Here is a 27,671-nt window from a genome sequence, read left to right on the forward strand (position 1 = left end):
GGCACTCCAATGCAGCACATTGAAGCTAACACCTGCCCAATTCCAGCGTTCTTGTGCTGGCATTGCTAATCTTTCATTTTCATAAGCACAAGAAAGCCCATTCTGAACTATTTAAAATGCATAGTTTTCTCTCCATCTTTTTGATGCCATTTGAAATGTGGCAATGAGAAAGCTAATTATTTATAGACAGTGATACTGCTGGTGATTATGCAGATGTCTTATCACAGTGGGTACAGTGATGCATTTTGCTCTTCAAAGTATAAGTACGTATTTCATTTACTTTGTTTTTTAATTTATTGTTTAAAGGTCTACACATACACATAACTATATAGTTTTTCTGGAAGACAGCAGCAGTGAAATAATACAAACCGAGGTTTTGACCAAAAGGTACCATGCAGACCTATTTGTGTATTTGTTAGATTTATATCCTGCTCTTTCCAACAGGTTCAGAGTGGCTTACAACATTTTTCATATTTAATAATCCTGTCCCAAAAGGGCTTACAAGCTTCACAAAAATACAAACAAAAATTATAAAGGGTTTTTTTCCCCCAAAGGGGAAGCTTCAGAAGTTACTTAGTCCTTCTCAGGCTGATGGAGAGACCTTGCTGCTTGTCTCACCTTCTAGGAATATATCTTATATTCTAGAAATGGGGGGAAAACATATAAGTTCAACATGTCAGTATTTAATACATATCTTAAATTAATATTTTATTCCACATTGTTTCTTCTATAAAAAGATGTGGCTCTGGAGGAAAAAAGCAGAAAATTGAAGGCAAGCAGGGGGAACTGGGATGGAAGGAATCTTATTGATTTAGATCTGATTTGAATGTTGAATGTCCCGTCCCCCCCCGATTATAAACCACCCCAAGGGCATTGTCATTGGGGCAGTATACAAATTTTAAAAATAAATAAATTGAAGAAGAGGTCCTTGGGTGGGGTGGGAAGGAATAGCCCAGGGAAGCAGAAGGAAATGGTCTCAGATAATATGACATCTTAAATAATATCTAAACAGCTTTCTAGTCAAACTAAAATGAGATTCTGGTGCCTACCCAGGTATCTTAATAACACTTAGCATTTGTTCTTCAGTTTGCAAGGTGCTTCACATGTATTATCTGGATATAATGCTTACAACAACCCTGTAAGGCAGGGTGACTCAACTTCGGCTCTCCTGCAGCCCTCTTACAACTCCCACCACCCTTATTGGCCACTGTGGCTGGGATGCTGGGAGCTATAGTCCAAAAACAGCTGGAGGGCCACAGTTGAGTAGCCCAGAAGCGTAGCTAGGTGAGAGGGGGCCCATGTTCACCCCTCTCCCTGGCGGCCCCTCTGAGTGAGGGAGAAAATGAGGAAAATAGGGAGGGGTGGAGCTAGGGGGCCTTCAGGAGCTGGGGGGCCCTGTGTTCTTTGAACCCATTCACTCAATTATAGCTACATCGCTGGTAGCCCTCCTGTAAGGTATGTAAGTATTTTTATCCCCACATTGCAGCTGGGAAGCTGAAGCTCAGAGAGAGTGGGTTTTTTTAAGGCCACCTAGTAAGTTAATGGCAAGGCAAGATTCAAACTGAGGAAGTCTCTTCCCCCACCACCCAAGGAGAAATTCTCTCTGAATTCCAGGGATTCTCTCAAGGAGAAATTTTGGATTATTTCTTCAAGACCATTTCTCTACATCTTAATGCTCCTCATAGCAGCTCACCAAAAGAGGAAGTCCTTTATCTGCTGTGCAGAGTGTTGGATGCCAACGGTGCAGCCAGCTACTATACTTTTGTGATTGGGCAACTAGTCTTCTTCACTAATGGGGCCTTTAGGTCACCCTCTACATATGCATTTTGAAGCTGTAGGACACAGTTAATGAATTCCAGGGAAATTATTGCCGTAGGCTTCCTTTTCCACTCTAAATGAGCAGAAGGATGCTAAAACTCAAACCCAATGAAGTAATCTTTTAAGGTTTCAACCTCCTACTGACAGCATTCTATTGACTTATAATAACTGGAAGTAGTTAAGGGTTTTCTTTCATTGAGTCAAAAACTAATACTTTCTTACATCTTCAATTCTAATTGCTATTGAAGAAGTTAACCAAATTATTGAGCACCAGAAAAATGAAACACTGGACTACAATAGGCTATGGAAATGGAAGAAGAATTGTCCTCTTTAAAAACACCTTCAGTCATTAGGATTGCACTTACCTTTATAGGCATATATCAGCACTAAAAAACCAAAAAAAACAAAACAAAACACAACACCCTTTGGTTTTCTTACTGGAACAAAGTGCAGGTGGTTTAGGGTTTTTTTTAAGGCTTCTACTCCCTGTCTAGAGAAGGATGATATTTAAGAACAGCAGCTTTATTTTAAAATTGCTCAGTGATGACAAAGGGTTTAAGATCTACTGCTAATCTTGGATGTGTGCACGGGGATACAAATGCAGAATTTACATGTAGGTTAAGGAACAGAAATTGGATCTTAAAGGCTACAGAGAGAAACTAAAAATGGATGTTGAGGGAAATGGATAAGCCCAAGCTAATGGCTGTCAACAACCAGAAACTAATTTATGCTTGTAATATTTGTAAGAAGGGGATACTACAGAATCTAAATTCCTTGCTGCATATTGGGATTCTATTGGCACCCTGCCAGAAAGAAACATCTGACTTTATCTGGGTTAGATTTTATTGCTGCTCTGAATTCTTCCTAGCTTTGCTGAGATGTGTGGCATATGCTCAGCCTTGAACAAAGAGTGGGGTGTTGTGGGCTTCTGAGCATATGCAAGCATGGCTTCAGGATATCCCCGGGATGTGCTGGGTCTCCCCACAAATATCTGTAGGTCTCCAGCATGTCACTAGATTGATGATATACACCATAGGGTCAAAGAAGTGATGCTGAAGGCCTCTGCACATGTGTGAGGAGGACTGGGGTGGCCTAAGATATTCCTGAAAATACAGGAACAGTGTGAGACTGGTTTATTGCATTTAAAAAGTCTCAACACATTTTGAGGTAGAAAGCCTCTTCTTCAGGGGAAAATCTTAATGAATCAGAATTCAAAGCTTCTCTCAAACTATTGACATTTTGATTCATTAAGATTTTCCCCTGAAGAAGAAGCTTTCTACCTCAAAATGCATCGGCATGTGTTTTCCTAAGATATTCCTGGCCATGTTGAGCCTTAGGCTGAATTTGCACGTAACGTGAAACCAGAAGTCAATTAACTCATAGTTTCAATTTTAAACCGTAAATCACATTGCAGATGTTTGTCCAACTGCGGTTTGATAAACTCCAGTTTCAGGGCAGGGTGGCCCCTCCCTGCTCTTGGCCACCGAGGCCATATCCCAGCTTTGTAGCCAGACAATGGGGGGTGGGCATTGGGATGAGCAGTAGGACTGCATGCTCATGAGTTGAGCAAACCCAACAAAGGGAGCACCACTTGCATGGGGTCCCCAGTCTCTCTGGTTAAAGATAGAATTTTTGTACTGCAACCCCCTCCTCCCATGGGAAGGCTTTCATGGACCCAAAGGAGATTATGGTAGTCCATGTGTCAGAGCCTAGCAGCATGTGTGAACAGAGGGAATACTGTGTGCAGGGATGGATCTTTACTCCCTTTCAAAATTCCCAGGTGCAGGACATCATTGCACTGTATGCAGATCTGCTGCCACAGATAATTGTGGCAGGGGGAGCCCTGGTTTCCAGTGATCCCAGGAAATTGGGGTCACTGTTTCAGGGCACAAGCAAGGGTACACATGCCCACATGAGCAGACAGGATGGCAGGGGGCATGCTTTGAAAGCTACCTGGTGGCAGTTGTCAAATCAGGGAGAGCAGTTGCTGGGGTACTGTTGTGGTCCAGGCCTGATTTATATAATAAATATGCTCATTAGCTAGCATACAAAATTAGGCCTGTCTCATAGTGTCACCAAGTGACCAAGTTCTTTTATATAGTGACCATGTAGGATCTGGGCACGAGGAAGAAAGGAGATCAAACCAATCCTAAATAATTCAATGGGCTTTATTGAGTATAAAAGAATAACAACATCAATCTAACTGAGCAGAAAGCAGAACATTCTATCAGTATTACTAACAGTATTTCAACCCTAGCCAGCACCAATATTCACCCAGTGTTCCGGACTAACATATGTGTGTGTATTAAATTTTCCTAGAGCCTAATACAATTCAGATATAGATGGAAAAGGGGGGGAAGGTAAGGAAGGCTGAGGGTTGGCATGGTTTGGGGAGATCAGGGATTAGTAGAGGGACGAGGGGAAAGGAGAAGAAGGGCAAAGGATGGAGGGATCCAAGGCTTGTAGAGGCAGCATATTACCAGGATCAGAGGCTTGAGAGTGGTGGATCTTTCAGCTGAAGGAGCGAGGCTTTAGCTGGGGACAGGAGTCTTTAGAGCGATCATCAAGCATGCAGTTTGCTCAGAGCAAGGCTGAGAGTCAGAGCACCATGGCTGGGGAAGTCTTGACTTCTCACTTCACAGGAGAAGTCACAAACAGTCCCTTCTCCCATAGAAAGAGTTCCTGCCTCTAGCCCCGCGGCTTGGACAGCAAACCCTTGGATTGCTCATGAGCAGATTTTGCTTGTAGGCACAAGATTGCTTGCAGGCACAAGACTGCCCATCTGCCATGTCCAGAGACTCCGTCTTATAGTGGTTCCATCCTTTGATGTTCATTTGAGTCTTCTGGATCACAAAAGGCATCTATTGTCTTTTAATTATCAGAATTAGCTCAGGATATTTGGTCAGTCCAGGGTAAACAGGGTCTCTCCTGTTAGCAGAGTATTGTTCTATTGTCATTCCCCAAAACAAATCTACATCTTCTCCTGCCTTGTCCCAAGAATGTTAAAAGTCAGGAGTTAGTGAAAGAGTTAGTTCTATTTGTGTGAGACAGCAATTAAATTAATTATAACAAAAGAATATTTAAAGTAACATCAAAAGGGGTACATGTGTGAGGCGAGTTAATCAACACATTTGACTAAGGCAGAAGCATCCTGTCAGTGAGGTAAGGGGATTACTGGACAGCAGGTTAATTTCAGCACTGTGAGACTGGTAATTAAGCCTGACCATTGTGTCTCTTGTGAGTTCCACAAACACTGATAACCAATGCTAGATTACCCCTGCCTTTGCATATCATTTACCAGGCAGTCATGAGATCTGGGTATCATGTTCACCTCAAGTTCAGGCATTTAACTGAACTCTTAAAATAAAATGGAACCAGACACAGGCCTGAATTCCACATACTTCTGGGTTGGTACCTTTAAGTCTAAGGTTGGGGTACATGTGCCTGTACATGTGCCCCAACATTACCCTTCCCCGTGGTTTTCCTGCACAGAGCAATCTGGATTGATATAGGCCAGGTGGCCTGGCACTCTCATGAGAGAGCTGCACATTAGGGGTGTGCAATTCGGGTTTTTGGGTGATTCGGCTCGGACCCGAACCGAATCACCCCTGTTCTGTTTTGTGCCCGAATCTGGGTCACCCGAATCACCCTTGATTCGGTTCGGATTCGGATTTAATCCGAATCTGAATCCGAATAGATTCGGGTGGAAAGGGGCCCAGGGGCAAAATTTTGGGGTGGGGTGGTAGTGCCCAATGGGTAGAGTCTACCACCCCAATTTCAGGGGGATTGGGAAAAATCCTGATTTTTGGTGAATTTTTAAAGTTTTAATGACTTTGGGGCAGTTCGGGGGCATAGCATGGGATCTGGGCAAAAGGAGTGGGGTGGGGTGGTAGTGCCTAATGGGTGCAGGCTACCACCCAAAAAACTTCTGTGGTGTGAATTCTCATTCTATCATAGCAAATGAGATTTTTTTCAATTAAACAACTCTCATGACCCCACTTTCACTTTTTCACACTTTCCTTTACTATGAATAATATGAGGAAGTAATCAATTTAGCACACTTCACCTTATGAAGACAAACCTCATAAAAATAAATTCACCAAAATTCACCCCCTGCCCAATCACTCTTAAATTGGGGATGGGTGGTAGCCTCCAGCCATTAGACACTATCTACCAGCCCACCCCACTCCTTTGGGGCAGATCCACTTTCTGCCCCCAATCTGCCCCAAAGACACCCAAACTTCAAAAATTCTCAAAAAATCAGCCCTCTGCCCAATCCCCCTGAAATTGGGGTGGTAGCCTCCAATATGCCCCAATCTGCCCCAAAGACATGAAAATTTCAGAAATTTACCAAAAATCAGCCCTTTGCCCAATCCCCCTGAAATTGGGGTGGTAGCCTGCACCCATTAGGCACTACCACCCCACCCCACTCCTTTTGCCCAGATCCCATGCTATGCCCCCGAAAATCGCCAAAAATCAACCATGAAACGAATCACCCGAATTTTTCGGGTCCGAAATTCGGGTGATTCGGCTCATGCCCGAAAAATATCGGGGGACATCGGGGGTGATTCGGTTCGGCCCGAATCACCCAAAATTGTTCATTTCGGGCACAGATAGTTCTGTGCCCGAAATTTTTTGCACATCCCTACTGCACATGAGAGAAGGGGTTATTTTGTTGTCACACATTATTAGAGATTCTGCCCAACAGCTCAGTCCCTACAGATGGTTCTTTTCATGAGTTTTAAAGGGGTATCCCTATGGCCTTACATTCTGCTTGGGATCAGGATCCATCATTATCAAATATGAGGAATCTCCTTGCTCTGTTTTGGCAGTGCTGATCCTGCTGCCCAGCCCTTCTCATGAGTAAGCCTAGGGAGCACAAACATCCCAAAAGCAAAGGGGCTGGGCCCCACCTCAACACCTTATTTGTGGGGTGTGTGGTTAGAAATTGGCTGTCCAAGAATCCCTGGTTGGGGCTGCCTCTTAAACCCAACCCGGGGGGGGGCGCTACCAAATGTTCCCATCCCAGTGTTGTAATGAGTGTTTGTGCTTCAGGTGTCAAATATACACCATTGTCACTTTATTCTCAGGGAGTGAAGCACTTTCTGTTCATCCTGTCATCCCGTCCCCTTCCCCCCCTGCTTTCCAGGAGGGAGGAGCAAGTGACAGAGTGGGAAGAGGGAATGCCCCTATGCTACTTTGCTGCTTGACAGACTGACAAATTTGGGATGGGAAATGGCAGCATCCCTGTTACTGGGCAACTGCATAGCTACATTGGAGACAGGAGGGATGGAGCTGGTACTCAGAGAGGCAGAGAGCGAGAAGCACCACAGGCATGGAGAGGCACACAATACCAGGCAATTCTGTGCCACCATTTCTAGATTGCGGTTTCAAAAACGTCATGGAGCTGCAGTTGTGGCGTCTTCCACATTCAGACTTAATGTTTTAGCGGCCAAACCTCTGGTCTCGGTGGTGAACCTTAATGCAAACCTAAGGTTCAAATTGGAGTTTAGTGACACAAACCACAGGTCACTTACACGGTGAAACCATGGTTGCACAAATTTGGACTTAATGGAGTTCCAACACTGCCCTGTTTAACTCCAGTTTTGCATTACATCCAAATTCAGCCTTGCTGTGCATGGAATGAGACTGTTCCAGACATTATTGTGCAGTATGGAGAAAGTTCTGTCATTCCACCATGCAGACTCCAACCTTTTGGCAAACAGCAGTCACTTCAGTCTTGGATCCAACAAAACTTTCTGAAGTGTAACTCTTGTTCTGCCTACCCTTGTTTAAATTGACTAATAAATATGTATTATTTAAAAAATGTGCAATACCTTATACTCCCAAAACAATTCTCTCAGGCTGTCTTATATTTAAACCATACTATAAAAATTTAGCCAATTGTTTTAAAGCCTTATGTAAGAAAATAAAACACATCCATTAGCATGCAATTATCTAGTGTGATGCTACAATATTTTTGTCACCAAATGAAGACTGTTTTATTTTCACAGGCTTTTTAACCTGATAAATTCCAACACCACTTTTATCTGATATTTTATAGCTTTATTGTTAATTCTTAGGCTTTTATTGTATTTATTGTGCTTCTTCCTTCTTGTAAATCAGAGTGGAAATATTTGTTCAAGGGTGGTATAAAAACCTATAAAATAAATAAATGAATATGCAGTTCCCAGTACTACTACAAATATGTATATATCACCTTTTATATACCTCAAGAACTAGTGTTAGTTCTGTGTAAATGTTGTGTGAATGTTTACCACACAATAAAAAGGAACTCTCTAGAGAATCCAACATTCCCTGAGATATTTTTCACATATAGGTTTAGCAATGCAGAGATGGTGTGGTTGGTTGCTGGAAGAGATATTTTTCCTTCCTAATAAACACAGTACAGTAATATTGTAGAATTATCTTCCTACTTATTCCAAGATATCTGATGCAGAATAAAATCCTTTTTATCATGCTATAAAATGTTGTGCATTGTTTTGCTAGTCTGACTACATTCCTAAGTGAATATTCCATTTCTCTCTCTCTCTCTCTCTCTCTCTCTCTCTCTCTCTCTCTCTTAAGAAAAAAAGATTGCAATTTGCTTCACAGCTAAGTTTATTATTTTCCTTGTTCTTATGGCTTTCCTATCCCCGAAACACCAAGGATTTACTTTTAAGTATTTTTCTCCATATGGTAAAATAAGTACTTCCTTTTAGTTGTTCAGAGAAAATGTAGATAGTCTGTACCTGAAGAAAATAAGCAACCTACAGGAAATGAATCCATAGTATATATATATTTTTTGTTGGAGGCAAGAATTGTTCACATAGAACCTTCAGTTTTACATTTCTGTTTGCTTTTCTCCCTCATGTTTCCCTGTGTCCAAAATACTTCAGTTTGAGTGCCTACATTTATGCCTTCAAATCACAGAGCTAAGCAGTTTGGGCTGATTTATTTTCATGTGGAAATGCAGTTTGCATAACAAGTCCTATTTCCGTTAGCCTGAGAAAACAAATTATACACAGCAACTTGGGCTGACAAATTTTTGTTTGAGGCCATTCAGCACAATTTGTGACCCACCAAGCCAATACAGCTAACCATGTGGTCTGCTGGGTACTAAAAACTTATACACACATACCCCTCTCAGCATTCACAGGCCCAGGCAGACAGCAAAACCAAAACTTTTAGAGCCTCTGTGCTCGACTTGGTAGGTCACAAGCTGTTCAGGCCTGACAGAAAGCACCAGCACAAAGGGAGAAACTGTGGAAAAGTGCCATGAGTTTATCTGTATGTTTAATGAGTGTCTATGCTGCCCCACATTATAAAATATCCTCAAACTGGTTTAAATAGTAAAATAGTAAAACAACCAAATTATTGTAATAATCTATATATTTATTTCTCCTAGGCATACCTGTTGCTAATCCCAAGCGTGGCAGCTCTCACGAGAGTTCGTGAGCAGCTGCCAAACTGGCGACTGTTGTAGAAAGAGAACATGGCCACCGCTGGGCCAGCAGGAAGGGAAAGCACCCACCTCTGGGCTGGCCAGAAAGGAGAGCGCCCACCACTGGGCTGGCTGGGAAGGAGATCGCCCACCACTGGCCTGGCAGGCAGGGAAGGAGAGCGCCTGCTATTGGGCTGCCTAGCGGCGAGGGAAAGCGCCTGCCACTGGGCGGGGAAGGAAAGCACCTGCCACTGGGCCAGCCAGCAGGGAAAGAGAGTGCCCGCTGCCGAGTTGGCCGGCTGGAAAAGAAAGTGCCTGCTGCTAGGCCGGCTGGCGGGGAAAGAAAGTGCCTGCCACGGGCAGGCTGGCTGGAAAGGAGAGCGCCCGCCACCAGGCCAGCCAGTGAGGAAGAAGAGCACCTGTTGCTGGGCCAGCCGGCTGGCCAGCAAGAAAGAAAGACAGGATGAACTGGAGCACAGATGCTCTGTGCCAGGTCAGCTAGTTATTATTATTACAATAAGAAAATAATAATGGAACAAAGCCAGGTGTTAAATAGCATATCAAATGGCAGCCTCAATGATTACAAGGCCTGGGGAGGAAAAAAAAAAGTATTAGCTGGCAGCTCAAGAAATAAGCTAGCCGGTGGCACACAAAGTACAAAGTGCATCTATGGGTAGGTGAGCTGTATTCAATATGTTAGATTTTTGAAACAGCAAGGGGAGCAGCTAGAGGCAACTACTTTCTGAGAGGATGTTTGGTCCCCCTTGCCCCACCCCCCACCCGAGCTGTCTGCTCCTGGCACCAAAAATCACATCAGTGTAGATGTGTGGCAAAACTCCTTGCTGAGAGCATTTCCCCTGTAAGGGGTGCCCCCTGTATCAGTTGCTTTGGGGGGAATAGGACCTTGAGGGGAGAAAATAAGACCTTGGGGAGACCTTGGGAAAATGACATGAGTGAAAATTATTATCCTCCCCATTTTCATGTTCTGTGGCCTTAATCATGATTAGGTAACCCCATGGCTGCTTAAAAAAAAAAAAAACACTTCTGGGTATAAGCATGGCACACCTCTTAGAAATGCATTCCCACAGACATCTAGTTTGACCCAACGTTGCTTGGCCTTGTGACCCCATGTTCCAATCTTGGAGGTCATAAGAGTAGGTACATGATGCAAGGTTGCAGCTGAGGCTGCTGCCAGGACCAATTCCCAGCACCAGAACAGAATGATGCACCAGCACTTCTTGCCTTTGAATAATGCCATACAAGGATACTTTGGCCCTCTGTCAGCCTGATCAGGAAGCTCTGGCGGCTCCTTCATATGGCAATTAATGGCCAAAGGGCTGCCAAGTGTATGTGATATGGCTTGTATCAGCCGCAGACAATATATCTGAGCACTTGAATGATGTGAAAGCTACCTCGATATGAATTGTGGCATTGACACCTTGAATTATGCATAGAATCCCCTTCCTTGCTGAAAAGCCTTTTTAAGGATGATTAAAATTTGGCTATCAGATCACATCAATATGCCAAGTGGAAAAAAGATCCATTAACCGGCCTAACTGAAAAGGGGCTGTTACATACATTCTGTCATACAAAAAAGCAGGCAGCAATGGATTTATCATGGACTTTTCAAGGCTCCTTATGTTAAATGATAACCAACAAGTTTTCAGACTTTTAATACCATCCAGTTGGCTGCAGTTGTTCAGTATCCAAAATTTCACCTTCCTGTCAGGAAACATTAAATTGGTGGTTTTTGCTTAAAATCAAGAGACATAAATACGTACCTGCAAAGGTTTGTTATCATTTTGGTCCTAATCTAGAGAAAGTTAATTATGTTTAAATCCCATTTAATATTAGTCCCAAAAAGATGAAGGCTGATTAATTTCATTGGTGGGCCTGTGGAGAAATTTCTCCAAAATGCAAATTTCCTCTGCATTTCGGGGTTTTCAAGGTTCTTCCCAGGAAGAAACAGAAATTCTCTCTGAATTTCAGACTTCCTCCTAGAGAGACATTTCAGGGAATATTCTCAGATTATTTCTTTCTCTGAACTAGAACCAAAGTTTATTCAGTAAAAATGGGAGAAAGGAAGCTTTTCTTTTCTTTTCTTTTCTTTTCTTAAAAAAAGAAGATTATGCCATGCATTCAGTTCCAAATTTGGAAGCAAGTTTATAAGATATTTGTAGGTTTTAGAGGTAGTCTGCTGACTTAGAATTAGAGATGTGTGAAACCTGAAACCAGGGATATGTAGAAAACCACTGATGGAGCTCCTTGGAGGATAAGAACATAAGAGCAGCCCTGCTAGATCAGGTCCATGGCCTATCTAGTCCATCATCATGTTTCACACAGTGGCCCACCAGATGCCTCTCAGAAGTCCACATGGCAGCATACAAGTGTTTAATTATTTCATTTGCCCTATAGAAACTTGTTTAGCCTCCCTGGTACATACCCTAAAATTTGCTTAAAATTTCATCTTTTTAACATGCTGGTTCTAGGGCTATCATACATCCTAATTTTCCCCAGAGATGTCCTCATATCTATGAAAAAGGAATGTCTTTGGAGAAAGGGCATTTGTCCAGCATTTGTCCACTCCCATGTGTAAGTTGCCTGGCATACCTGTCCCCCTTCAAGCCAGCAGCTAAGTCTACCAGTTTCCAGAGTCCAGGGCTACCAGACCAAGAAAGAAAGCCAGCAGGTAGACCTGGCCACCTTTTTGTCAGCAGCCAGGTCAATATTTGCACAATATAACCGGGAAATGAAACATCACCAAGACCTGGCAATGGCTTAAGAATTGCAACATGAAGAAAGAAACAGAGGGTTTAATACTGGCTGCACAAGAACAGGCACTAAGAACAAATGCAATAAGAGCAAAAATGCAATAAGAGAAAAAGCAACAACAAACAGCAAGTGCCACCTTTGTAAAGAAGCAGATGAAACAGTGAACCACCTAATCAGCTGTTGTAAAAAGATCACACAGACTGACCACAAACAAAGGCATGACAAGGTAGCAGGGATGATACACTGGAACATCTGCAAAAAATACAAGCTACCTGTAGCCCAAAATTGGTGAGACCATAAAATTAAAAAAGTTGTAGGAAATGAAGATGCAAAGATATTATGGGACTTACGACTACAAACAGACAAACATCTGCCACACAACAGACCAGATATAACTGTAGTCAAGAAGAAAGAAAAACAAGTTTAAATAATCGACGTAGCAATACCAGGTGATAGCAGAATAGAAGAAAAAGAAATAGAAAAAATAACAAAATACAAAGATCTACAAATTGAAATTGAAAGGCTGTGGCAGAAGAAGACCAAAATAATCCCAGTAGTAGTTGGCACCCTAGGTGCAATTCCAAAAGACCTTGAAGAGAACCTCAACACCATAGGGGCCACAGAAATCATCATCAGCCAATTAAAAAAAACAACTTTACTGGGAATAGCCTATATTCTGCGGCAATATCTATAATAATAACAGCAACGATATTGATAATAAAATTCAGCCATCCCAGGTCCTTGGGAAGGACTCGATGTCTGGGTAAAACATACCATTCTATAACACCTGTCTGACTGTGTAAACAAGAAAAAATGATATAAATTAATAACAGAGGATTAAAACATACAATATAAACACAACAGCTAGCTAGCTAGCTAGCTAGATAGATAGAATGGCTCCCTGTCCCTAAAGGGCTCACAGTCAAAAAAGAAATATAAGATAGACACACCAATAACAGTCACTTTGCTGGGGATGAATAGGGCCAGTTGCTCTCCCCCAACTAAATAAATAGAATCACCACTTTGCAAAGGTGCCTCTCTGCTCAGTTAACAGGGGAGTTAGCACAGCATTAGTATGCAGTTTGTTTTTTTAAAAAGACAGATTCAATATCAATAAATAAATCTATTTTCCTCCTGAACATCAGTAACTTATTATTGTCAAAGCTGAGAATCAACATCACAAAGAGACTTCCTGCTGTGCTGGTGAAGAATTATAATTTATTTTCTCACTTTTTTAACAAGAACTCTTCTCCTTGTAGTACTACCATCTGAACAGCATTCCTGTTGAGGCCTGCCGCTACATTTCTCTGGGGGGGAAAGTAAATGTTTGTATTTATTTAAAATGTAGTATTTATCAAGGCTTACTGGTAAGACTGACCATAAATGTTTGCAAGAGTCCAGATCACGAGAGGATATCAATAAACCAGTGTTAGAGAGAAAATACAATGTGGGCCTCTCTTATAAAGAAGAGTTATGCCCTCCTTAAAGAGCTTCACCATGCTCCCTCCCTCAGTGTTTTTTAAAAAAATCTTAAAACACACCTTTTAAAGGAGGCTTTTTAATGCTATATATATATATATATATATATATATATATATATATATATATAATTAATTATAATTATTATATATCTGGTAGGTTTCTTTAGCTGTTTATAAGTTTCAGTTTTAATAATGATTATGGTTTTTTATCTGGCAACCTTTTTTTGTTTAATTTAATTAATTTTATTACTTTTAATGGATCTTGTGTCTATCTTATTGTTGTGAGCCACCCCGAGCAGTAGTGCACTGTAAGGGCAGGGTATAAATATTTTAAATAAATAAATAATAAATAAATATTTTGTCTTTGTTTTTCTCATCCAACATTCCAAGACTGAAGAATTTTCACTGGATGAACTACATCATCCAACAGTGTTCCTGATACATGCATTAGCAATACACAACTTTCTCATTTGATTCATACTGAGAAATTCCTCCATGTGGTCTTGTATGCAGGTATAGGCCCACATGAATAAAGACTTGGGTGAACTCCACAGCATGTAAAGGAAGCTGGCGGCCATTTGGTTTTGGTTTTTGATTTTCATGTCAACATTTGTATGATCTGTGTGAAATTGTGTCAAAATCAATTTTGTCCAAACTACCAGACATGAATCACATTTTAGATGTGCAAAGCCACCAAAGACTGATTTTTAAAGCTTGGGGGCCTGGGCATTCCATGAAGTAGCACTGCTGACTGTATTTAGGGACATTGGCGCATTTAAGCACATACCATGGGCAAGGGTCTGTGGCCTCCTGGCCCCCCCCAAATGCTCTGGGGGCCCTCCCCAGAACCCCAAAGCCCCATTGCTGCTGCCCAGCCTCTGCCGCTATTTCCCCCACCCTGCGTGCCACCATTGTTTCCCCCTCCTCACTGCCGAAGGGTGAGCAGAGAAGATTGGAACAGGCCACCCACCCACCCCCTGTGGCAGGCGCAGGTGGGCCTCCTCGGCCTGCGCAGACTGGCCTCCTCAGCCTGCATGCATGTGCAGTAGGAGTATGGAGTGTTGCATCGTGTGTTGTCATGAGACGTGACACTCCATACTCCTACTGTGCACTTGCGCAAGCCAAGGAGGCCAGTGTGCACAGGCCAAGGAGGCCCACCTGCGCCTGCCACAGGGGATGGGTGGGTGGCCTGTTCCAATCTGCTCTGCTCACCCTTCGGCAGTGAGGAGGGGGAAACAATGGTGGCAAGCAGGGTGGGGGTTGGGCTGCAGCGGAAGGGCAGCAGTGGCAGTGAATCAGAGAGGTATTTAAAAAAATCAACGGTGGGGCTTGCAGGGGGGGGGGCGGCTTTGAAGCCCTTCAACCTCAGGTCCAGGCACCAAAAATACCTAGGTGTACCTCTGTTTAGGGATAGAGGTAGATCTAGGATGAGGCTTTAACCAGTCAAATGAAGTGTAGGGGCTTGAACTGGAGGGGCTTCAAATATCTATATCTATATCAAGCTTATCTCTTCTGAGTGGAGGAGTTCCCCCAGTCTTGATTAAAGAAGCTCAGAGATCACACCAATCCCTTCCTCACAAGGTCTGAGAGCTTCTCTGAGCTGTACTCTGTGGTGTAGCTAAGGACAACACAGCTCCTTGGAACCATGCGGATAGGTCTCTGGGAGTTTTTTCACAGCGTGGTAAAAGCTGTGATTAAGCTCACGGAAACATTTTTCAACAATAATGAACATCAAAGCAAAACGATACGAAAATTGTATCGGCTCTGCATTTCTGTCAACACAGCTGCACTATTCCCAGCAGCTGCAGTCATGGAGATGGCTTCAGGCTCTTTATTGGTAGACTCCTAGATTTAGACTCTGGATAGATCTGCATGTGTGGGTGGGTGTACGCATGCATATGCATGCAAGTTTATACTTGAGAAGTCTCCAACAGTTAAAAGGCAATTGAACACCATCCCGTATATGCCTGGATGGAAAGGCTAAGAACTTACTCAGGAGGGCAAAGATAGAAAGCGAGTCACCAGAGCAGAATGGGTTGTGATAAAGATAGGCCATTTGGGATCAAGCACCCAATCTGTCTTAATCAAGGAAAGCCTATTGCTCAGTAGTTGAACACATGCCTGGCATGCACAAAGTCCCAGGTTCATGCCCTGCATATGCAATGAAAAAGCATCTCACATAGCAAGACTGAGAAAGACAGCCCTTGGAGCGCTGCTGCAAGCTGTTGTAGACAATGTGGTACAAGTGGCACAGATTTGCAATAGGCCCATTCACCATTTGAACACCACAGCAGTCATAATCAAGGGACATGATCTGGGGTCCCAGTGTGCAGTCCAGATCAGTTTTCCAAGCACCAGGGTTATTCCACATTCATCCTTAAGTAATTTGTAGGGATTTGCATGAAATGCGATTTGGAATCCGAATCGCACCCACCTCTTTAAAATGGGGAGGTTCCACATCTCCTTTAACATGGAGGAGAGTGGGTCCATATCTGGTCTTCCAGCGCTCACCACCATTTCCTTAAGCGCGGTGTCCCACACCATACCCCAGCTATCAATGTGTGCCTGTGGCAGTCTCCCTTAGCTGCCCTCTAGAACACCAGCACACACATGGTCTCCATGTATGCATGGTGATAATGCATGTGCCACCATCATGCAGGGGTAGCTGGGGGAGAGTGTTCCCAGCACGCATTGATAGCTGGGGGTGGGTGGGTGCCAAGCTTAAGGAAATGGTGGCGAGTGCCGGAGGAGCAGGTATGGACCTGCTCTCCTCTGTGTTAAAGGGGATGCGGACTCCTCCCATTTTAAAGGGATGTGGTGCAATTCAGATTCTGAATCACATTTCGTGCACATCCCTAGCAATGTGAATGGGACCAAACCTACCAATTAAAAATCCACAATTAGTAACACAATTTCACTGGTGGAGATTAGTATAGGGAATCTCTCCTGCTTGTGTTTCATTTTTCAAAAAAAAAAAAAAAAAAAGCCACCCACTTCTGAACTAATTGACCCTCACAAGTTTGGGGTGACTCTTATAGTAGTAAAAGTCTTTGAGCTTCTTCAAACCACCCTGAGTTTTCTGTATGTATACAGATATATGTATCACAATATAGTGCTCCTAAACTTTAATTTATTATGTAATAATTCACATCCAGATACTCTTGTAGCCGTTGACCTTCAGCCTTGTGTATAACATATTAAATGTGACTTACTGCATAATCCTCCAACATTATTCTGATTCATGGCTTAACCATAATACCATGTAACTGCCTGGTACGTGGGAGGAACCCTAATAATATTGTCACTATGACATAGTAAATAATCTCACCTTCAAGGATAAATTCAATACATCACAACAAGACTTGCTTACAACTTCCTCATAAGTCTCTGGATAGAGGTCTGATTTTCTGTTCAAGTCAATGGGAACTTACTTAGCCATAGGTATTGAGTTTCTAGCTGACCAAAGAAGTATAGGGGTTTGGCCTGCTCCTGTATTTTTAACAGAATGTTCATCTGTAGAAATCAGCAAGTGAAACCTTTTTCCTGGGATCGAAATAAGCATTATCTACTACCAACATCTTCAGATTAAGCTGCTGTTAATGGTACAGGTGCAAGGGCTGGTAAAAAAGTTGGCAACCCTATATAATCAATGGAGTAAAATTAAGGTCATAAGACAAATAAGCTCTATAATGAAGTGATTTTGAGAGCTGATTGGCATTGCCAATTAGACCCTGCGCATGAGTTAAATATCTGAATTGGGCCTAATAGGCCGTTGCTGCCATCATTGTGTTGCTTTCACTCTAGCATCTGGGAACTATTTTCTCACAGTGGCTTTAGGTGACCAATAGCCTGATTGACCTTTGACTAACAATTTCCTCACCACATTTCCTGCAGGTTTTTTTTAAACAAGATGTATTGAAAGGCACAGACCTATAACAGATTTTTGTACCATTGTGGTTTAAAAGTTTGGGAGGTTTATCTTTCACACTTTGAGACCAAGAGGGTTCAAAATGATTGGCAGAGGTCCACAGTGTAATGAAATAATTAGTGGAAGCATCATGCAAAAATGTAGAGCAGACAGTGCAAAAGATGTATAACAATAGTTTTCAGACTTCATGCATGGATAATATAGTTAATGGAGCCCAGAGCATCACTAATCCAACTTGTATGGAGCATGGCTGAGATCTATGGAGGTTTTTCATACAGATAGTATTTGGATAGCCTTTGGTGGCATGCTATACAGTAAGCAGTGCCCTTTTAACACATTCTTCATCGTCCCCATGGATCATTCTGTCATTGATTCCCATCTACCACATAACATGGACAGGCTATGCTCTATGAAAAGAGCACATAATTTTGCTTATAGACACAAACCTTTATCCTTCAGATGGTTTGGGAGGTTAACACCACTTCTGTACTCTTTCTGGCCCCAATAACCCAGTGCGAATGCGTGATGCCGCATCTACAACCCAGCCCAATTGCCCTTTCATGTGGATGGCAGGTGCCAGGTGCCAAGACAAGCTAGCAGTGACCAGAGAAGAGTGCCTGGGACATGGGGGAGGTACAAGGGATTTCAACCCTTTTTGTTTTCTTCCCAGAGCAGAGGAGATAGATGGCAGGCGGCAGCAGCAACAGTTGAGAGAGGCAGAAGGAGGCCAGAGCAAGTGGAGAAGAACCAGGCAGGAAGAGGTTGGGAAAACACAGATGTTTGAATCCTCCCTCCCTCTCCAGGACACTTCACAGTGGCACTGAAGGCAGACCTTAAAGCAGTGGCGCTCTTACCCTTGGACTTCGGGGCTGAAGTCCAGGGCCCCCACACCCTCTGGGGCCCCCCAAATCCTCTTTAGCTGGTCATGGGTGGTGTGTTCTCTGTTGGCCTGTGCTGTGTGATTATGACCTTTGCCAGGTGCTTTAGAGACAGAGGGGGGAGTGGGGAAATAAATATGTGGGATAAGAATAGGGGGATGGTGCTTAACTTGCAGCGGCGGGGGCTCTAAAGGTCTTTAGGTCCAGGCTTCAAATTACCTAGGTGCACTTCTGTCTTATAGAGACAGTTCCTAGGAGTGACAGAATCAAGGAACCTTTTGTGGGTGTGGGTGTGAGTAAGCCTGTGAATTTTCAACCTTTATTCTTGGCTTTTGTTGGGTTTTTGCTATTTTAGTTTGAATTTTGAAGCCAAGACATGAAGGCACATTTGGTGAAAAAGACAACATGAACCCTAGGCTGCAGAATGAGTGGGGACCCGTATTGTGACAGCCCTCTAAAGCATCCTGTGGAGACCCAGCCCCATGCTCCTTCTAGCCCCCATAGGTCAAACCTCACAAGCCTTGCGATAGATGGGTTTCTGAATAGCTACTTCATTCCCACTATCAGAAAGAAACTTCTCCCATTTTCTGTGCCTTTCCAAATATTTTAATGACTTGGGAACCACCAGATGCTTGGCAGCACTATTCAACATTTTTATGCCAAGAGCAGGATGCTGATCAGTAGCAAAGCCAAAGCCAAATGAGTCCATTTATTTTGCCACAAGCTTAGCCCTGTTCAGTAAATTATGTCTACATTCTCACCAAATGTTGAAGGAACACCACATAATTCTTTGATAAAATCTGTAATGTGTCACCATTTTCTAAAATATTATCAAAATAAGAACCAGAAGACAGACTAGAACAGCTGACTAAAACAGCTGAAAGTTAAGAAAACCAAATGAGTTGAAATTTGCCCAGGTATTATCAAGAAAGTATGAAACTCTTCTCCAGAACTCACACAAGTTACACTTACTGTGGCCTGCTAGAAGTACTGGTAGACAGTTTCTGGACATGCTGCCAAATGCGGTCTTTGCAAGAAAACATTCCTTTTGTTTTGATTTGATTATCAGCAGGCTGTGAAATTTCATTATAAATGTGTGCCTCTGAATGCAAAAACACTGCCAAAAAAGGAGGAAAAGAACATTTATCCCAAATTCAGTGGGGCTATTGGATACCTAAATCTACTGAGAGAAAGTAGTTCCCAGATGGTGAAACATGAACACATTTTTCTTGTTTGTTCAATGGGATGCTAAATGTTGAGTGTATTTGTTTTGTGTTTTAAATTTCTGAAAGGGCTATAGGGTTTTATAGGCTTCATAAGTGCTTCATCAAAATACATCAAAAAGAATAATTTAGAGGACATCCTGAAGGATGGTTTGCCATATATCTGATATACCTATCTTCCCCCCCCCCTAGAAATACTACACATATTAATACATATCTGTTACAGAGATGCATTTATGTGCCCACTAATATAATAATCTCTGAAGTGCATTCATGTCTTTTAAAATCTCACATATACTACAGAAATACATGCAAGTGAGCTAGGAGCAACTGTGGATCTCCAATGCATGTTTCTATAACATATAAAGGTGAAAAAAAGATGTATACCTGCTCCAAACATGGTTTTACAGTGGCCACATTCTTATGGTTTCACTGCTCTGCAACATGGCCCTGTTTTATTAATAGCATGATGAATTCTTCAATGAACCCTCAAGAGATTAGTGGCTAAGCAACGTAAAGCTGAAAGAAATGTGCATTATCAACAGTTTATGATTAATGGAAATGCTGATATTAAAGAACAGAGTGGCATCATAGTAATGCTATTGAGTTTGGATGTGGGAAACAAAGATTCAAATCCTTACTTTGTTGTGAACCTCAGAGCCAAGTTGTATGTTATAGGGTAGCTGCCACAGAAAGTAGCCACCATGCATCTGGGTCCCTCTCCCTCTCCGCAATTAGATATTGCCTCATTTCATGAAATCACAACATGCTGCAGCTCCTCATTCCCTGACATCAGCAACCAATGATGTGAAGCAGCTGGAGCAGGGAAATTTGAAATGTCATCATGATGTGAGCTAGGTTCTGCTACAGAAGACTACGGGAGGCAGGGAACCATACATATGGCTACTTTTTTTTAGCAGCAGCTATGTGTTCACCATAACTTGTGACCTACCACCTGTTCTCCTCACCCTTGTCTGACATGGCTTATATTGTCTGTCAGTGGGGTAGTTGTAGAAGGCCTGGTAAATATTATAAGTGCTTCTCTGTGGGAGGGTAGGAAGCCTCCGTCCTTGTTGAAAGGAGGCAATAATTAGACCTATTATGAAGAAGCCTGCATTGGAATCCTCAGAGTTAAGCAATGATAAGTCTCCTATCTTCCATGGTTGGGTAAGGTAATTGAGAGGGTGGTGGCTTCCCAGTTCCGGGCAGTCTTGGAAGAAACTGATTATCTAGACCTATTTCAAACTGGTTTTCGGTGGGCTATGGTGTGGAGACTACCTTGATCAGCCTGATGGATGATCTTCTATTGGAAATTGACAAAGGGAGTGTGGATCTTTGTTCTTTTGGATCTCTCAATGGTTTTCAATACTATCAACTATAGTATTCTTCTGGACTGTCTGAGAGAGTTTGGGGTGGAATGCATGGCTTTGTAGTGGCTCTGCTTCTAACTCTAGGGCAGATTCCAGATGGTGTCGCTTGGAGACTGTAGTTCTTCAGAACGTGAATTTTTATATGGCGTTCCCCAGGGCTCCATACCATCTCAAATGCTCTTTAACATCTAAATGAAACTGCTGGGAGATATCATCAGGATATTTGGTGCAGGGTGTTATTAGTATGCTGTGGTGCCAACATCTATTTCTCCATGTCAACATCATCAGGAGAAGGTATACCCTCCTTAAATGCCTGTCTGGAGGCACGGATGGGCTGGATGAGGGATAAGAAACTGATATTGAATCCAGATAAAATGGATGTACTTATTGTGTGGGGTCGGAACTCAGGAGACAATTTTGGTCTGCCGTTGCTGGATGGGGTCATATTTCCCCAGAAGGAACAGGTACACTGTCTGGGAGTGCTTCTGGATCCAAACCTCTCTCCAGAGGTGCTTTCTATCAGCTTTGGCTAATATGATCATTTATGTATGTTTCTTGAGATAAATAACCTCAGAAGAGTAGTACATATGCTGGTAACCTCCAGACTTGATTACTACAAATAACTGTATGTGGGGCCCAGATATTGCATTTGGTACTCAATGCAGCAGCCAGGCTGGTCTCCTGGTCATCACAAAGAGACCTATATTACTCCTATGTAAAAAGAACTACACTGGCTCACAAAAGGATGCTTGGCAAGATACAAGTTGCTGGTTATAACTTATAAAGCCCTAAACAGCTTAGGCCCAGAGTATTCATCTTCTTCACTATGAGCCTCATTGCCTATTGAGATCATTGAGAGAGGTTCATCTGCAGTTGCTACCTCCTTGTCTTATGGCTACACAGGGACGGGCCTTCTCTGTTGCCACCTCGAGACTCTGGAATCTGCTCCCTGCTGAAATAAGAACCTCCCTATCTCTGACAACTTTTTAAAAGTCAAAGACAAATTTATTCACCAAGCTTTTAAATAGACTAGGGATGTGCACACCAGCTTGACCTTGAGCCAGTGCAACATCAAATTTGGCCAGCTCGAGGGCTCACCCCCAGTTCGTCCTTGAGCTGACCCAGGCCTGGTTCAGCTTGAGATCAAGCCCAAGCATCCCTGGCTAGTCCAGGGGTTCTAGTGTTTTTTTAAAAATTAAGAACTCATCACCTCCACTGGCTATCTGCATGACCATCTTGCAAATGGACAGTGCACATGCACGGCGATCTCCAAAATGGCTGCCACTGGTGCAAAGGCCCAGAACAGGCTGAAAACTGCCCAGACTGGGCCATTTTGAGTCTGGGGGGAGGCCAGTGTGGGGAGGGGGAACCACTGGAGATGATGATGATGATGATGATGATGATGATTTTACATTTATATCCCGCTTTTCCTCCAATAAGCCCAGAGCGGTGTACTACATACTTGAGTTTCTCTTTCACAACAACCCTGTGAAGTAGGTTAGGCTGAGAGAGAAGTGACTGGCCCAGAGTCACCCAGCTAGTTTTATGGCTGAATGGGGATTTTGAACTCGGGTCTCCCCAGTCCTAGTCCAGCACTCTAACCACTACACCACACTGGCTCCCCTGCAGCTGTGGCTGTGCCCTGTGGAGGCAGTGAGTTCTAAAAAGTGACTGCTACTGGTGTCTGTCTTATGTTTCTTTTTAGATTGTGAGCCCTTTGGGGACAGGGCTCCATCTTATTTATTTATTATTTCTCTGTGTAAAACACCCTGAGCCATTTTTGGAAGGGCAGTATAGAAATCGAATGAATGAATGAATAGAAGAGAGAGGAAAATTTAATGTTAGAACCTCCGGAGCTGCTCTGAATTTGAAATAAATAAAATAAACACTAGTATTGCCCTTTATGGGTGGCCTTAGGCAAGTAACAATGGCCCTGTTCAGGAGACTGCCATCTGTGGATGACAAATGTGGCTTGACTACTGCAATGCGTTCTACATGGGGCTGCCTTTGTACGTAGTTTGGAAGTTCAGTTAGTTCAAAATGCGGCAGCCTGACTAGTCTCTGGGGTAACCCAGAGAGACCATATTATGTCTGTTTTAAAATAGCTGCACTGGCTGCTGATATGTTTCCGGGCAAAATACGAAGTGCTAGTTATTACCTTTAAAGCCCTGAACAGCTTGGGTCTGGGCTACTTTTGAGAGCACCTTCTTCTGTATGATCCCCATTGCATATTGAGGTCATCTGTAGAGGTCCGTCTCCAGTTACTACCGGTACGTCTGGTGGTGACGCAGAGCCAGGCTTTCTCTGTAGCTGCTCCTGGCCTATGGAATGCACTCCTGGCAGATATCCGTAATTTAGGTTCGTTGTTGGCCTTTAAGAGTGCCCTAAAAACTTACTTGTTTGGCCTGGCCTTCCAAGGTTTTAAAATTGTTTTAAATTGGTTTTAAATGGTTCCCGAATTGTTTTTCAATGGTTTTTATACTGTTTTAAGCAGTGTGTTTTAAATGGTGTAGTTTTTTAAAAAATGTTTTTTAAACTCCTTGTGCACCGCCCAAAGCCTTTGGATGGGGAGGTCTAGAAATGTAATGAATGAATGAATATATGAAGGGAGGCAAATGGGAATCCCTTGGGATGCACTCCCTGGTCATACCCCACACAGACATCCCCACAATCAGCATTTATCAACAGAGAGCAAGCATTGAATGAAGAGACTTTGGGTGTCATGGCTAGCTGGTGAGCTCCCATTTACCACTTCATACATTTGCCATCTGCTAATGACAGTTGGGTGAATGGGGCTTATCTTTCTTTGCTTTACAAGATTCTTGTGATGCTAAATTCTTTTCTGAGCTCCTTAAGTGCTAGACAGAAGTTAAAATAGAATATTGGAAGGGTTAAGCTTTTAGCAGAGTGTTTCATATCACTGTATTCTATCTATGCCAAAAAATAATAATAATACACCCTCTCTTCCAAGTGTATTTTTAAGCTGAAGAGTCAGACACATTCATTTTGTTTTTGCTCCCCACACAATCTAATTCAAAATGGTTTACAACTACAAAAAGTAATAAATACCCATTCAAGCTTAATGTAAAACAATCAAGTGTATTTCAGAGTCTCCAATATCCACGGGCTTCCAGATGTGCTTTTTATTGTAATTTTAGAGAGACAGAGTGAAAGAGAATGAGAGAGAGAGTTCCAGCCTCAAGATCCATACTAAGTTCATTTAAAATGGTTTGCAAAAAAAGAAGCAAAAGTAAAGAAAAAAATCCACTAACATAAATATTTTATAGCAGCAGAAAGTAAGAAGCTGTGAGATTGTGAGGCACAATCCACCAAGAACATCTTCTGAGCAAGTCTCTTTATAATGAGGCACATCTGTGCTCATGGCAACTGGAACATCTGGGGTTATAAAACACTTCTGTATATTATGGTACAGGTTTTAAAGGTCATTCATTAGAGACAGGGATTTCAATATAAACCAAGAAAGTAGCATTTTATGTATACAGAAAATACTAGTCCCAATTTAACAGCTGTTGTGTGCAAATTGGAAATCCAGCATGTAATGGAGAGCTCCATTGCAAACATGGAACTCTGTATGAACAGCTGCTTACTCATTTATTTCAACTCTGGGGACAAATCAATATACATATACTTAATGGAGAGAGAGAGAGAGAGAGAGAGAGAGCTCTTTGACACTGTAGTGGATTAGGGATGCCCCTGCACACATAGGGCTCTCTATGCACCATTAGATAAGAGTGATTGTTGACATTGCCCAAGCATATATTAGGGTGAGAGTGCTACTGAAAGTCCGAGTTTTATCTGTGAGTTTAATTTTCTGCCTAGGTAGAATCCTAAGCAAAATAGCTTCAGTGAGATCCGTCAGAGGTCTCCCATGTGATCTTTCAAAGTCACCCTAATTATAAGTTATCCTTTGTGGGAAGTTCCCCACCAGGCCCAATCTCGCAATAGCATACCTGCCAAACTGTCCCTATTTTTCCATTCAGGTAAATGGTAAAATAGGGATATGTTGGCAGGTATGCAATTGTAGCATAATAGTCTGCCATGTTGCAACAGATAGAGGGCAGGGGGTAGAGTTGGAAATAGTTATACTACTTTCCTTGGAATTTACTGAGCTCCCAAATAGTTATACTTCAATTCTAAACCAATTTTAGAAATGAGTCTCATTCATTTTAATTGAATTTTTTACCTAGGCTGTATGCCCAGTGCTATGATCCTAGTACAGGCTCACCTCACTATCCACGGACTCACCATTTGTGGTTTTGCGTATCTGCAGTCCGACGATTGAAACCTGACCTCGGCATACATTAAGAATAACCAGTCAAAATAATTTAGTGCATCTGCTGTTTAAAAATGGCCGGAAATGACTTTCGAGGTCATTTCTGGCCAACATTTTATGAAGAGGAGCCATTTTGTGGGTCATTTGGCACAAAAAAACCCTTTGTTATCCATGAAAAATCATGGGGGCGGGGGGAGAGCAGCAATTCAGACTTGGGGGGAGGGATTGCTGAGGAGCAGGAGGTCCATGGAACATAGTAGAACAGTTTATTTTGCCCAGTTTTCAGCTTTTTGGCCATTTTTACTGCAATTTTTGGGCCTCTGGGAACATAACTCCCATGATTCCATTGACCTAATTGCTCAGTGCTGTTTCCTTATCCACAGTAATTGCAGAGAATGTAACCCCTGTGAATACTGAGGTTTGCCTGTATACTACTTCCATTAAAATCAATGAGGCCCATTTTAGAGTTAATATGCTTAAAGCTAGGGTACTTGTCATACAGAAAGTTGATTCTGTATCCTGCTAAGAAGAATCTGAGCTGTGAGCCAGGCAACCCCCAGTTCAAATCTTACCTTTAGGGATGACGTTCAGTGAGGTGTTTTCCACAATCAGTGGGAGCCGCCTGGAGTGGGTTAGTGGGGAGAGTATTCACTCCTCATTTCTTCACTCTACCCTAGAACAAGCAGTAGAAGCCAGTGCAAACACATTACTCCCAGAAGCCATGCCAATCCTTTAGCTTCCTTCCTAGCCTGAAACTGGGCTGGGTGACACTATGTTGTTTGGGGGGCAAGGTAAAGGGTCATCTCTCCTGTAGATTTCAGCCAGCTTGGTACTGACCTCTTTCTGCATCCCAGTCTTTCCTTTCACATAGTCTTGGATAAGAGAAAATTAGCCTGGAAAGCAGACTTTAAAGTAGGGATGTCATGATTTGAACCGCTGTTTGAATCAAACTGGCCTGGTTCAGGTGGTCTGAACTCAAACTGGTCCAGCCCCCAAAAGTGGGGTAGCAGTCCAAGTTCGAAATGGACCAGCCCCCAGTTCTAAGAACTACCTCATGGAACACTTTGGATATACTTGTAAAGGGGAATACTTGAGGATTCCCCTTTACAAGTAAAGGCAGCATCCCTAATACCTATGTTAAAGGCATGGGGTGGGGTGGAGCGAGAAAGGCACCTGTGTACCTTTGGAGAAGGATGGAGCGGAGGTGGCTGAGAAACATCGGGGTGGCCGAGGCAGCAGCAAGGGCTCCTCCAGTGCCCCCTCAGCCTCTCGAATGACAGCCCGACAGCCTCTCGAATGACAGGGCTGGCTGTGACCTGGTGTGTGGAGGTCATTTTGTGACTGCGCATCCACAATTTGTGTGGCGATGCAAATGGCCTATGTACATGTGTACAGGCCTGAACTGGGCCACAGCTGGCCTGTGCTGTCATTCGGGAGGCCAGCGGGGGCTTGGAGGAGCCCCCACTGCTGCCCGCTGCCACCTCCAATGTTTGCCTCCACTGTGGCCTCTAAAGTTATGGAGGCACCTTTCTCTCTCCACCCCTGCCCCTATGCTTTTAGCATAGGGATTAGAGATGCCCTCTTTACTTGTGAGTTTGAAAATGTCAAGCAAGCTTCATCAATAAGGTACATAAATTATAAATATTAATTACCTTACCTCTATAAATATCTAATGTATAGCAAAAACCTTCCTTCCCTTGTAATGTTCTTGGTCACGCTTTTGCTTCCTCAAACTAGTTATTCTAGAGTCACTCCTGCTTAACTTAGCCACAAATTCATTAAGCAGCTTTAGAGTAGACAAGCTGCTGTCTCTCAGCCCCTCCCCACACTGTAGTAATAATAATACCAGTTTACAGGGGAGTTGCAAGTATAAGACAAGTATGTGAAGTACTCTGAAACCACAAACACCCTACATAACAAATGCTAGGTGTTCTTTATTTAATCCCATCACTGAATATATCCTGTGGATTCAGTTTTTCCTGCAGGTACAATTTGTACATTTGACCAGGAGATTAGTGGTATTCTTCAGAAAAGTCTCAATTAACTCCTGTGTTGTCTTGTGGCATTTTTTATCTACAAAGACATCATCACTTCATTGATGATTGAAGATAATAGAGAATAAAGGCCTTACATTAAATATGCTCTGTGGATATGTAAACCATGCATAATCCAAATTCCATTATGAAGAGAAAATCCTTGTAAGATTTAGAAGCCTATCCAAGCTCTAAATCATCAATGAAAAGAATCATATTAGAAAAATGTAAATCTGTCAAAGCAGTTTTCTTCATTTCAATGAATAACCTTTTAAATAAGGTTTTAAATTTTTTTTTTAGAAAGTCTTAAATAATTGTCTATTACACTGTAGACTGAAATGTCTCATGAATTATAAAGCAGATTTATGATGAATCTGAGGCACATGCAAACTAAAAACTTGGATCCAGCCATATTTAAGAATGAGAAAAT

At 42.6% G+C, this 27,671-nt stretch overlaps 1 long non-coding RNA gene across 1 annotated transcript in view; it reads right to left on the reverse strand.

The window, feature by feature from the left end:
* Positions 1-294: 294 nt before the first annotated feature.
* Positions 295-27,671, reverse strand: part of LOC128324492 (uncharacterized) — a 30,967-nt gene continuing 3,590 nt past the window's right edge. Inside the window, exons 3-4 of the long non-coding RNA XR_008306894.1 lie at positions 25,781-25,881; positions 295-641 (exon numbers count right to left, since the gene is read on the reverse strand). This is a non-coding gene — a long non-coding RNA (uncharacterized LOC128324492). The remainder of the gene's footprint in view (positions 642-25,780; positions 25,882-27,671) is intronic.

Source organism: Hemicordylus capensis, chromosome 4 (genome assembly GCF_027244095.1).
Source record: "Hemicordylus capensis ecotype Gifberg chromosome 4, rHemCap1.1.pri, whole genome shotgun sequence".
Lineage (NCBI taxonomy): Eukaryota > Metazoa > Chordata > Lepidosauria > Squamata > Cordylidae > Hemicordylus > Hemicordylus capensis.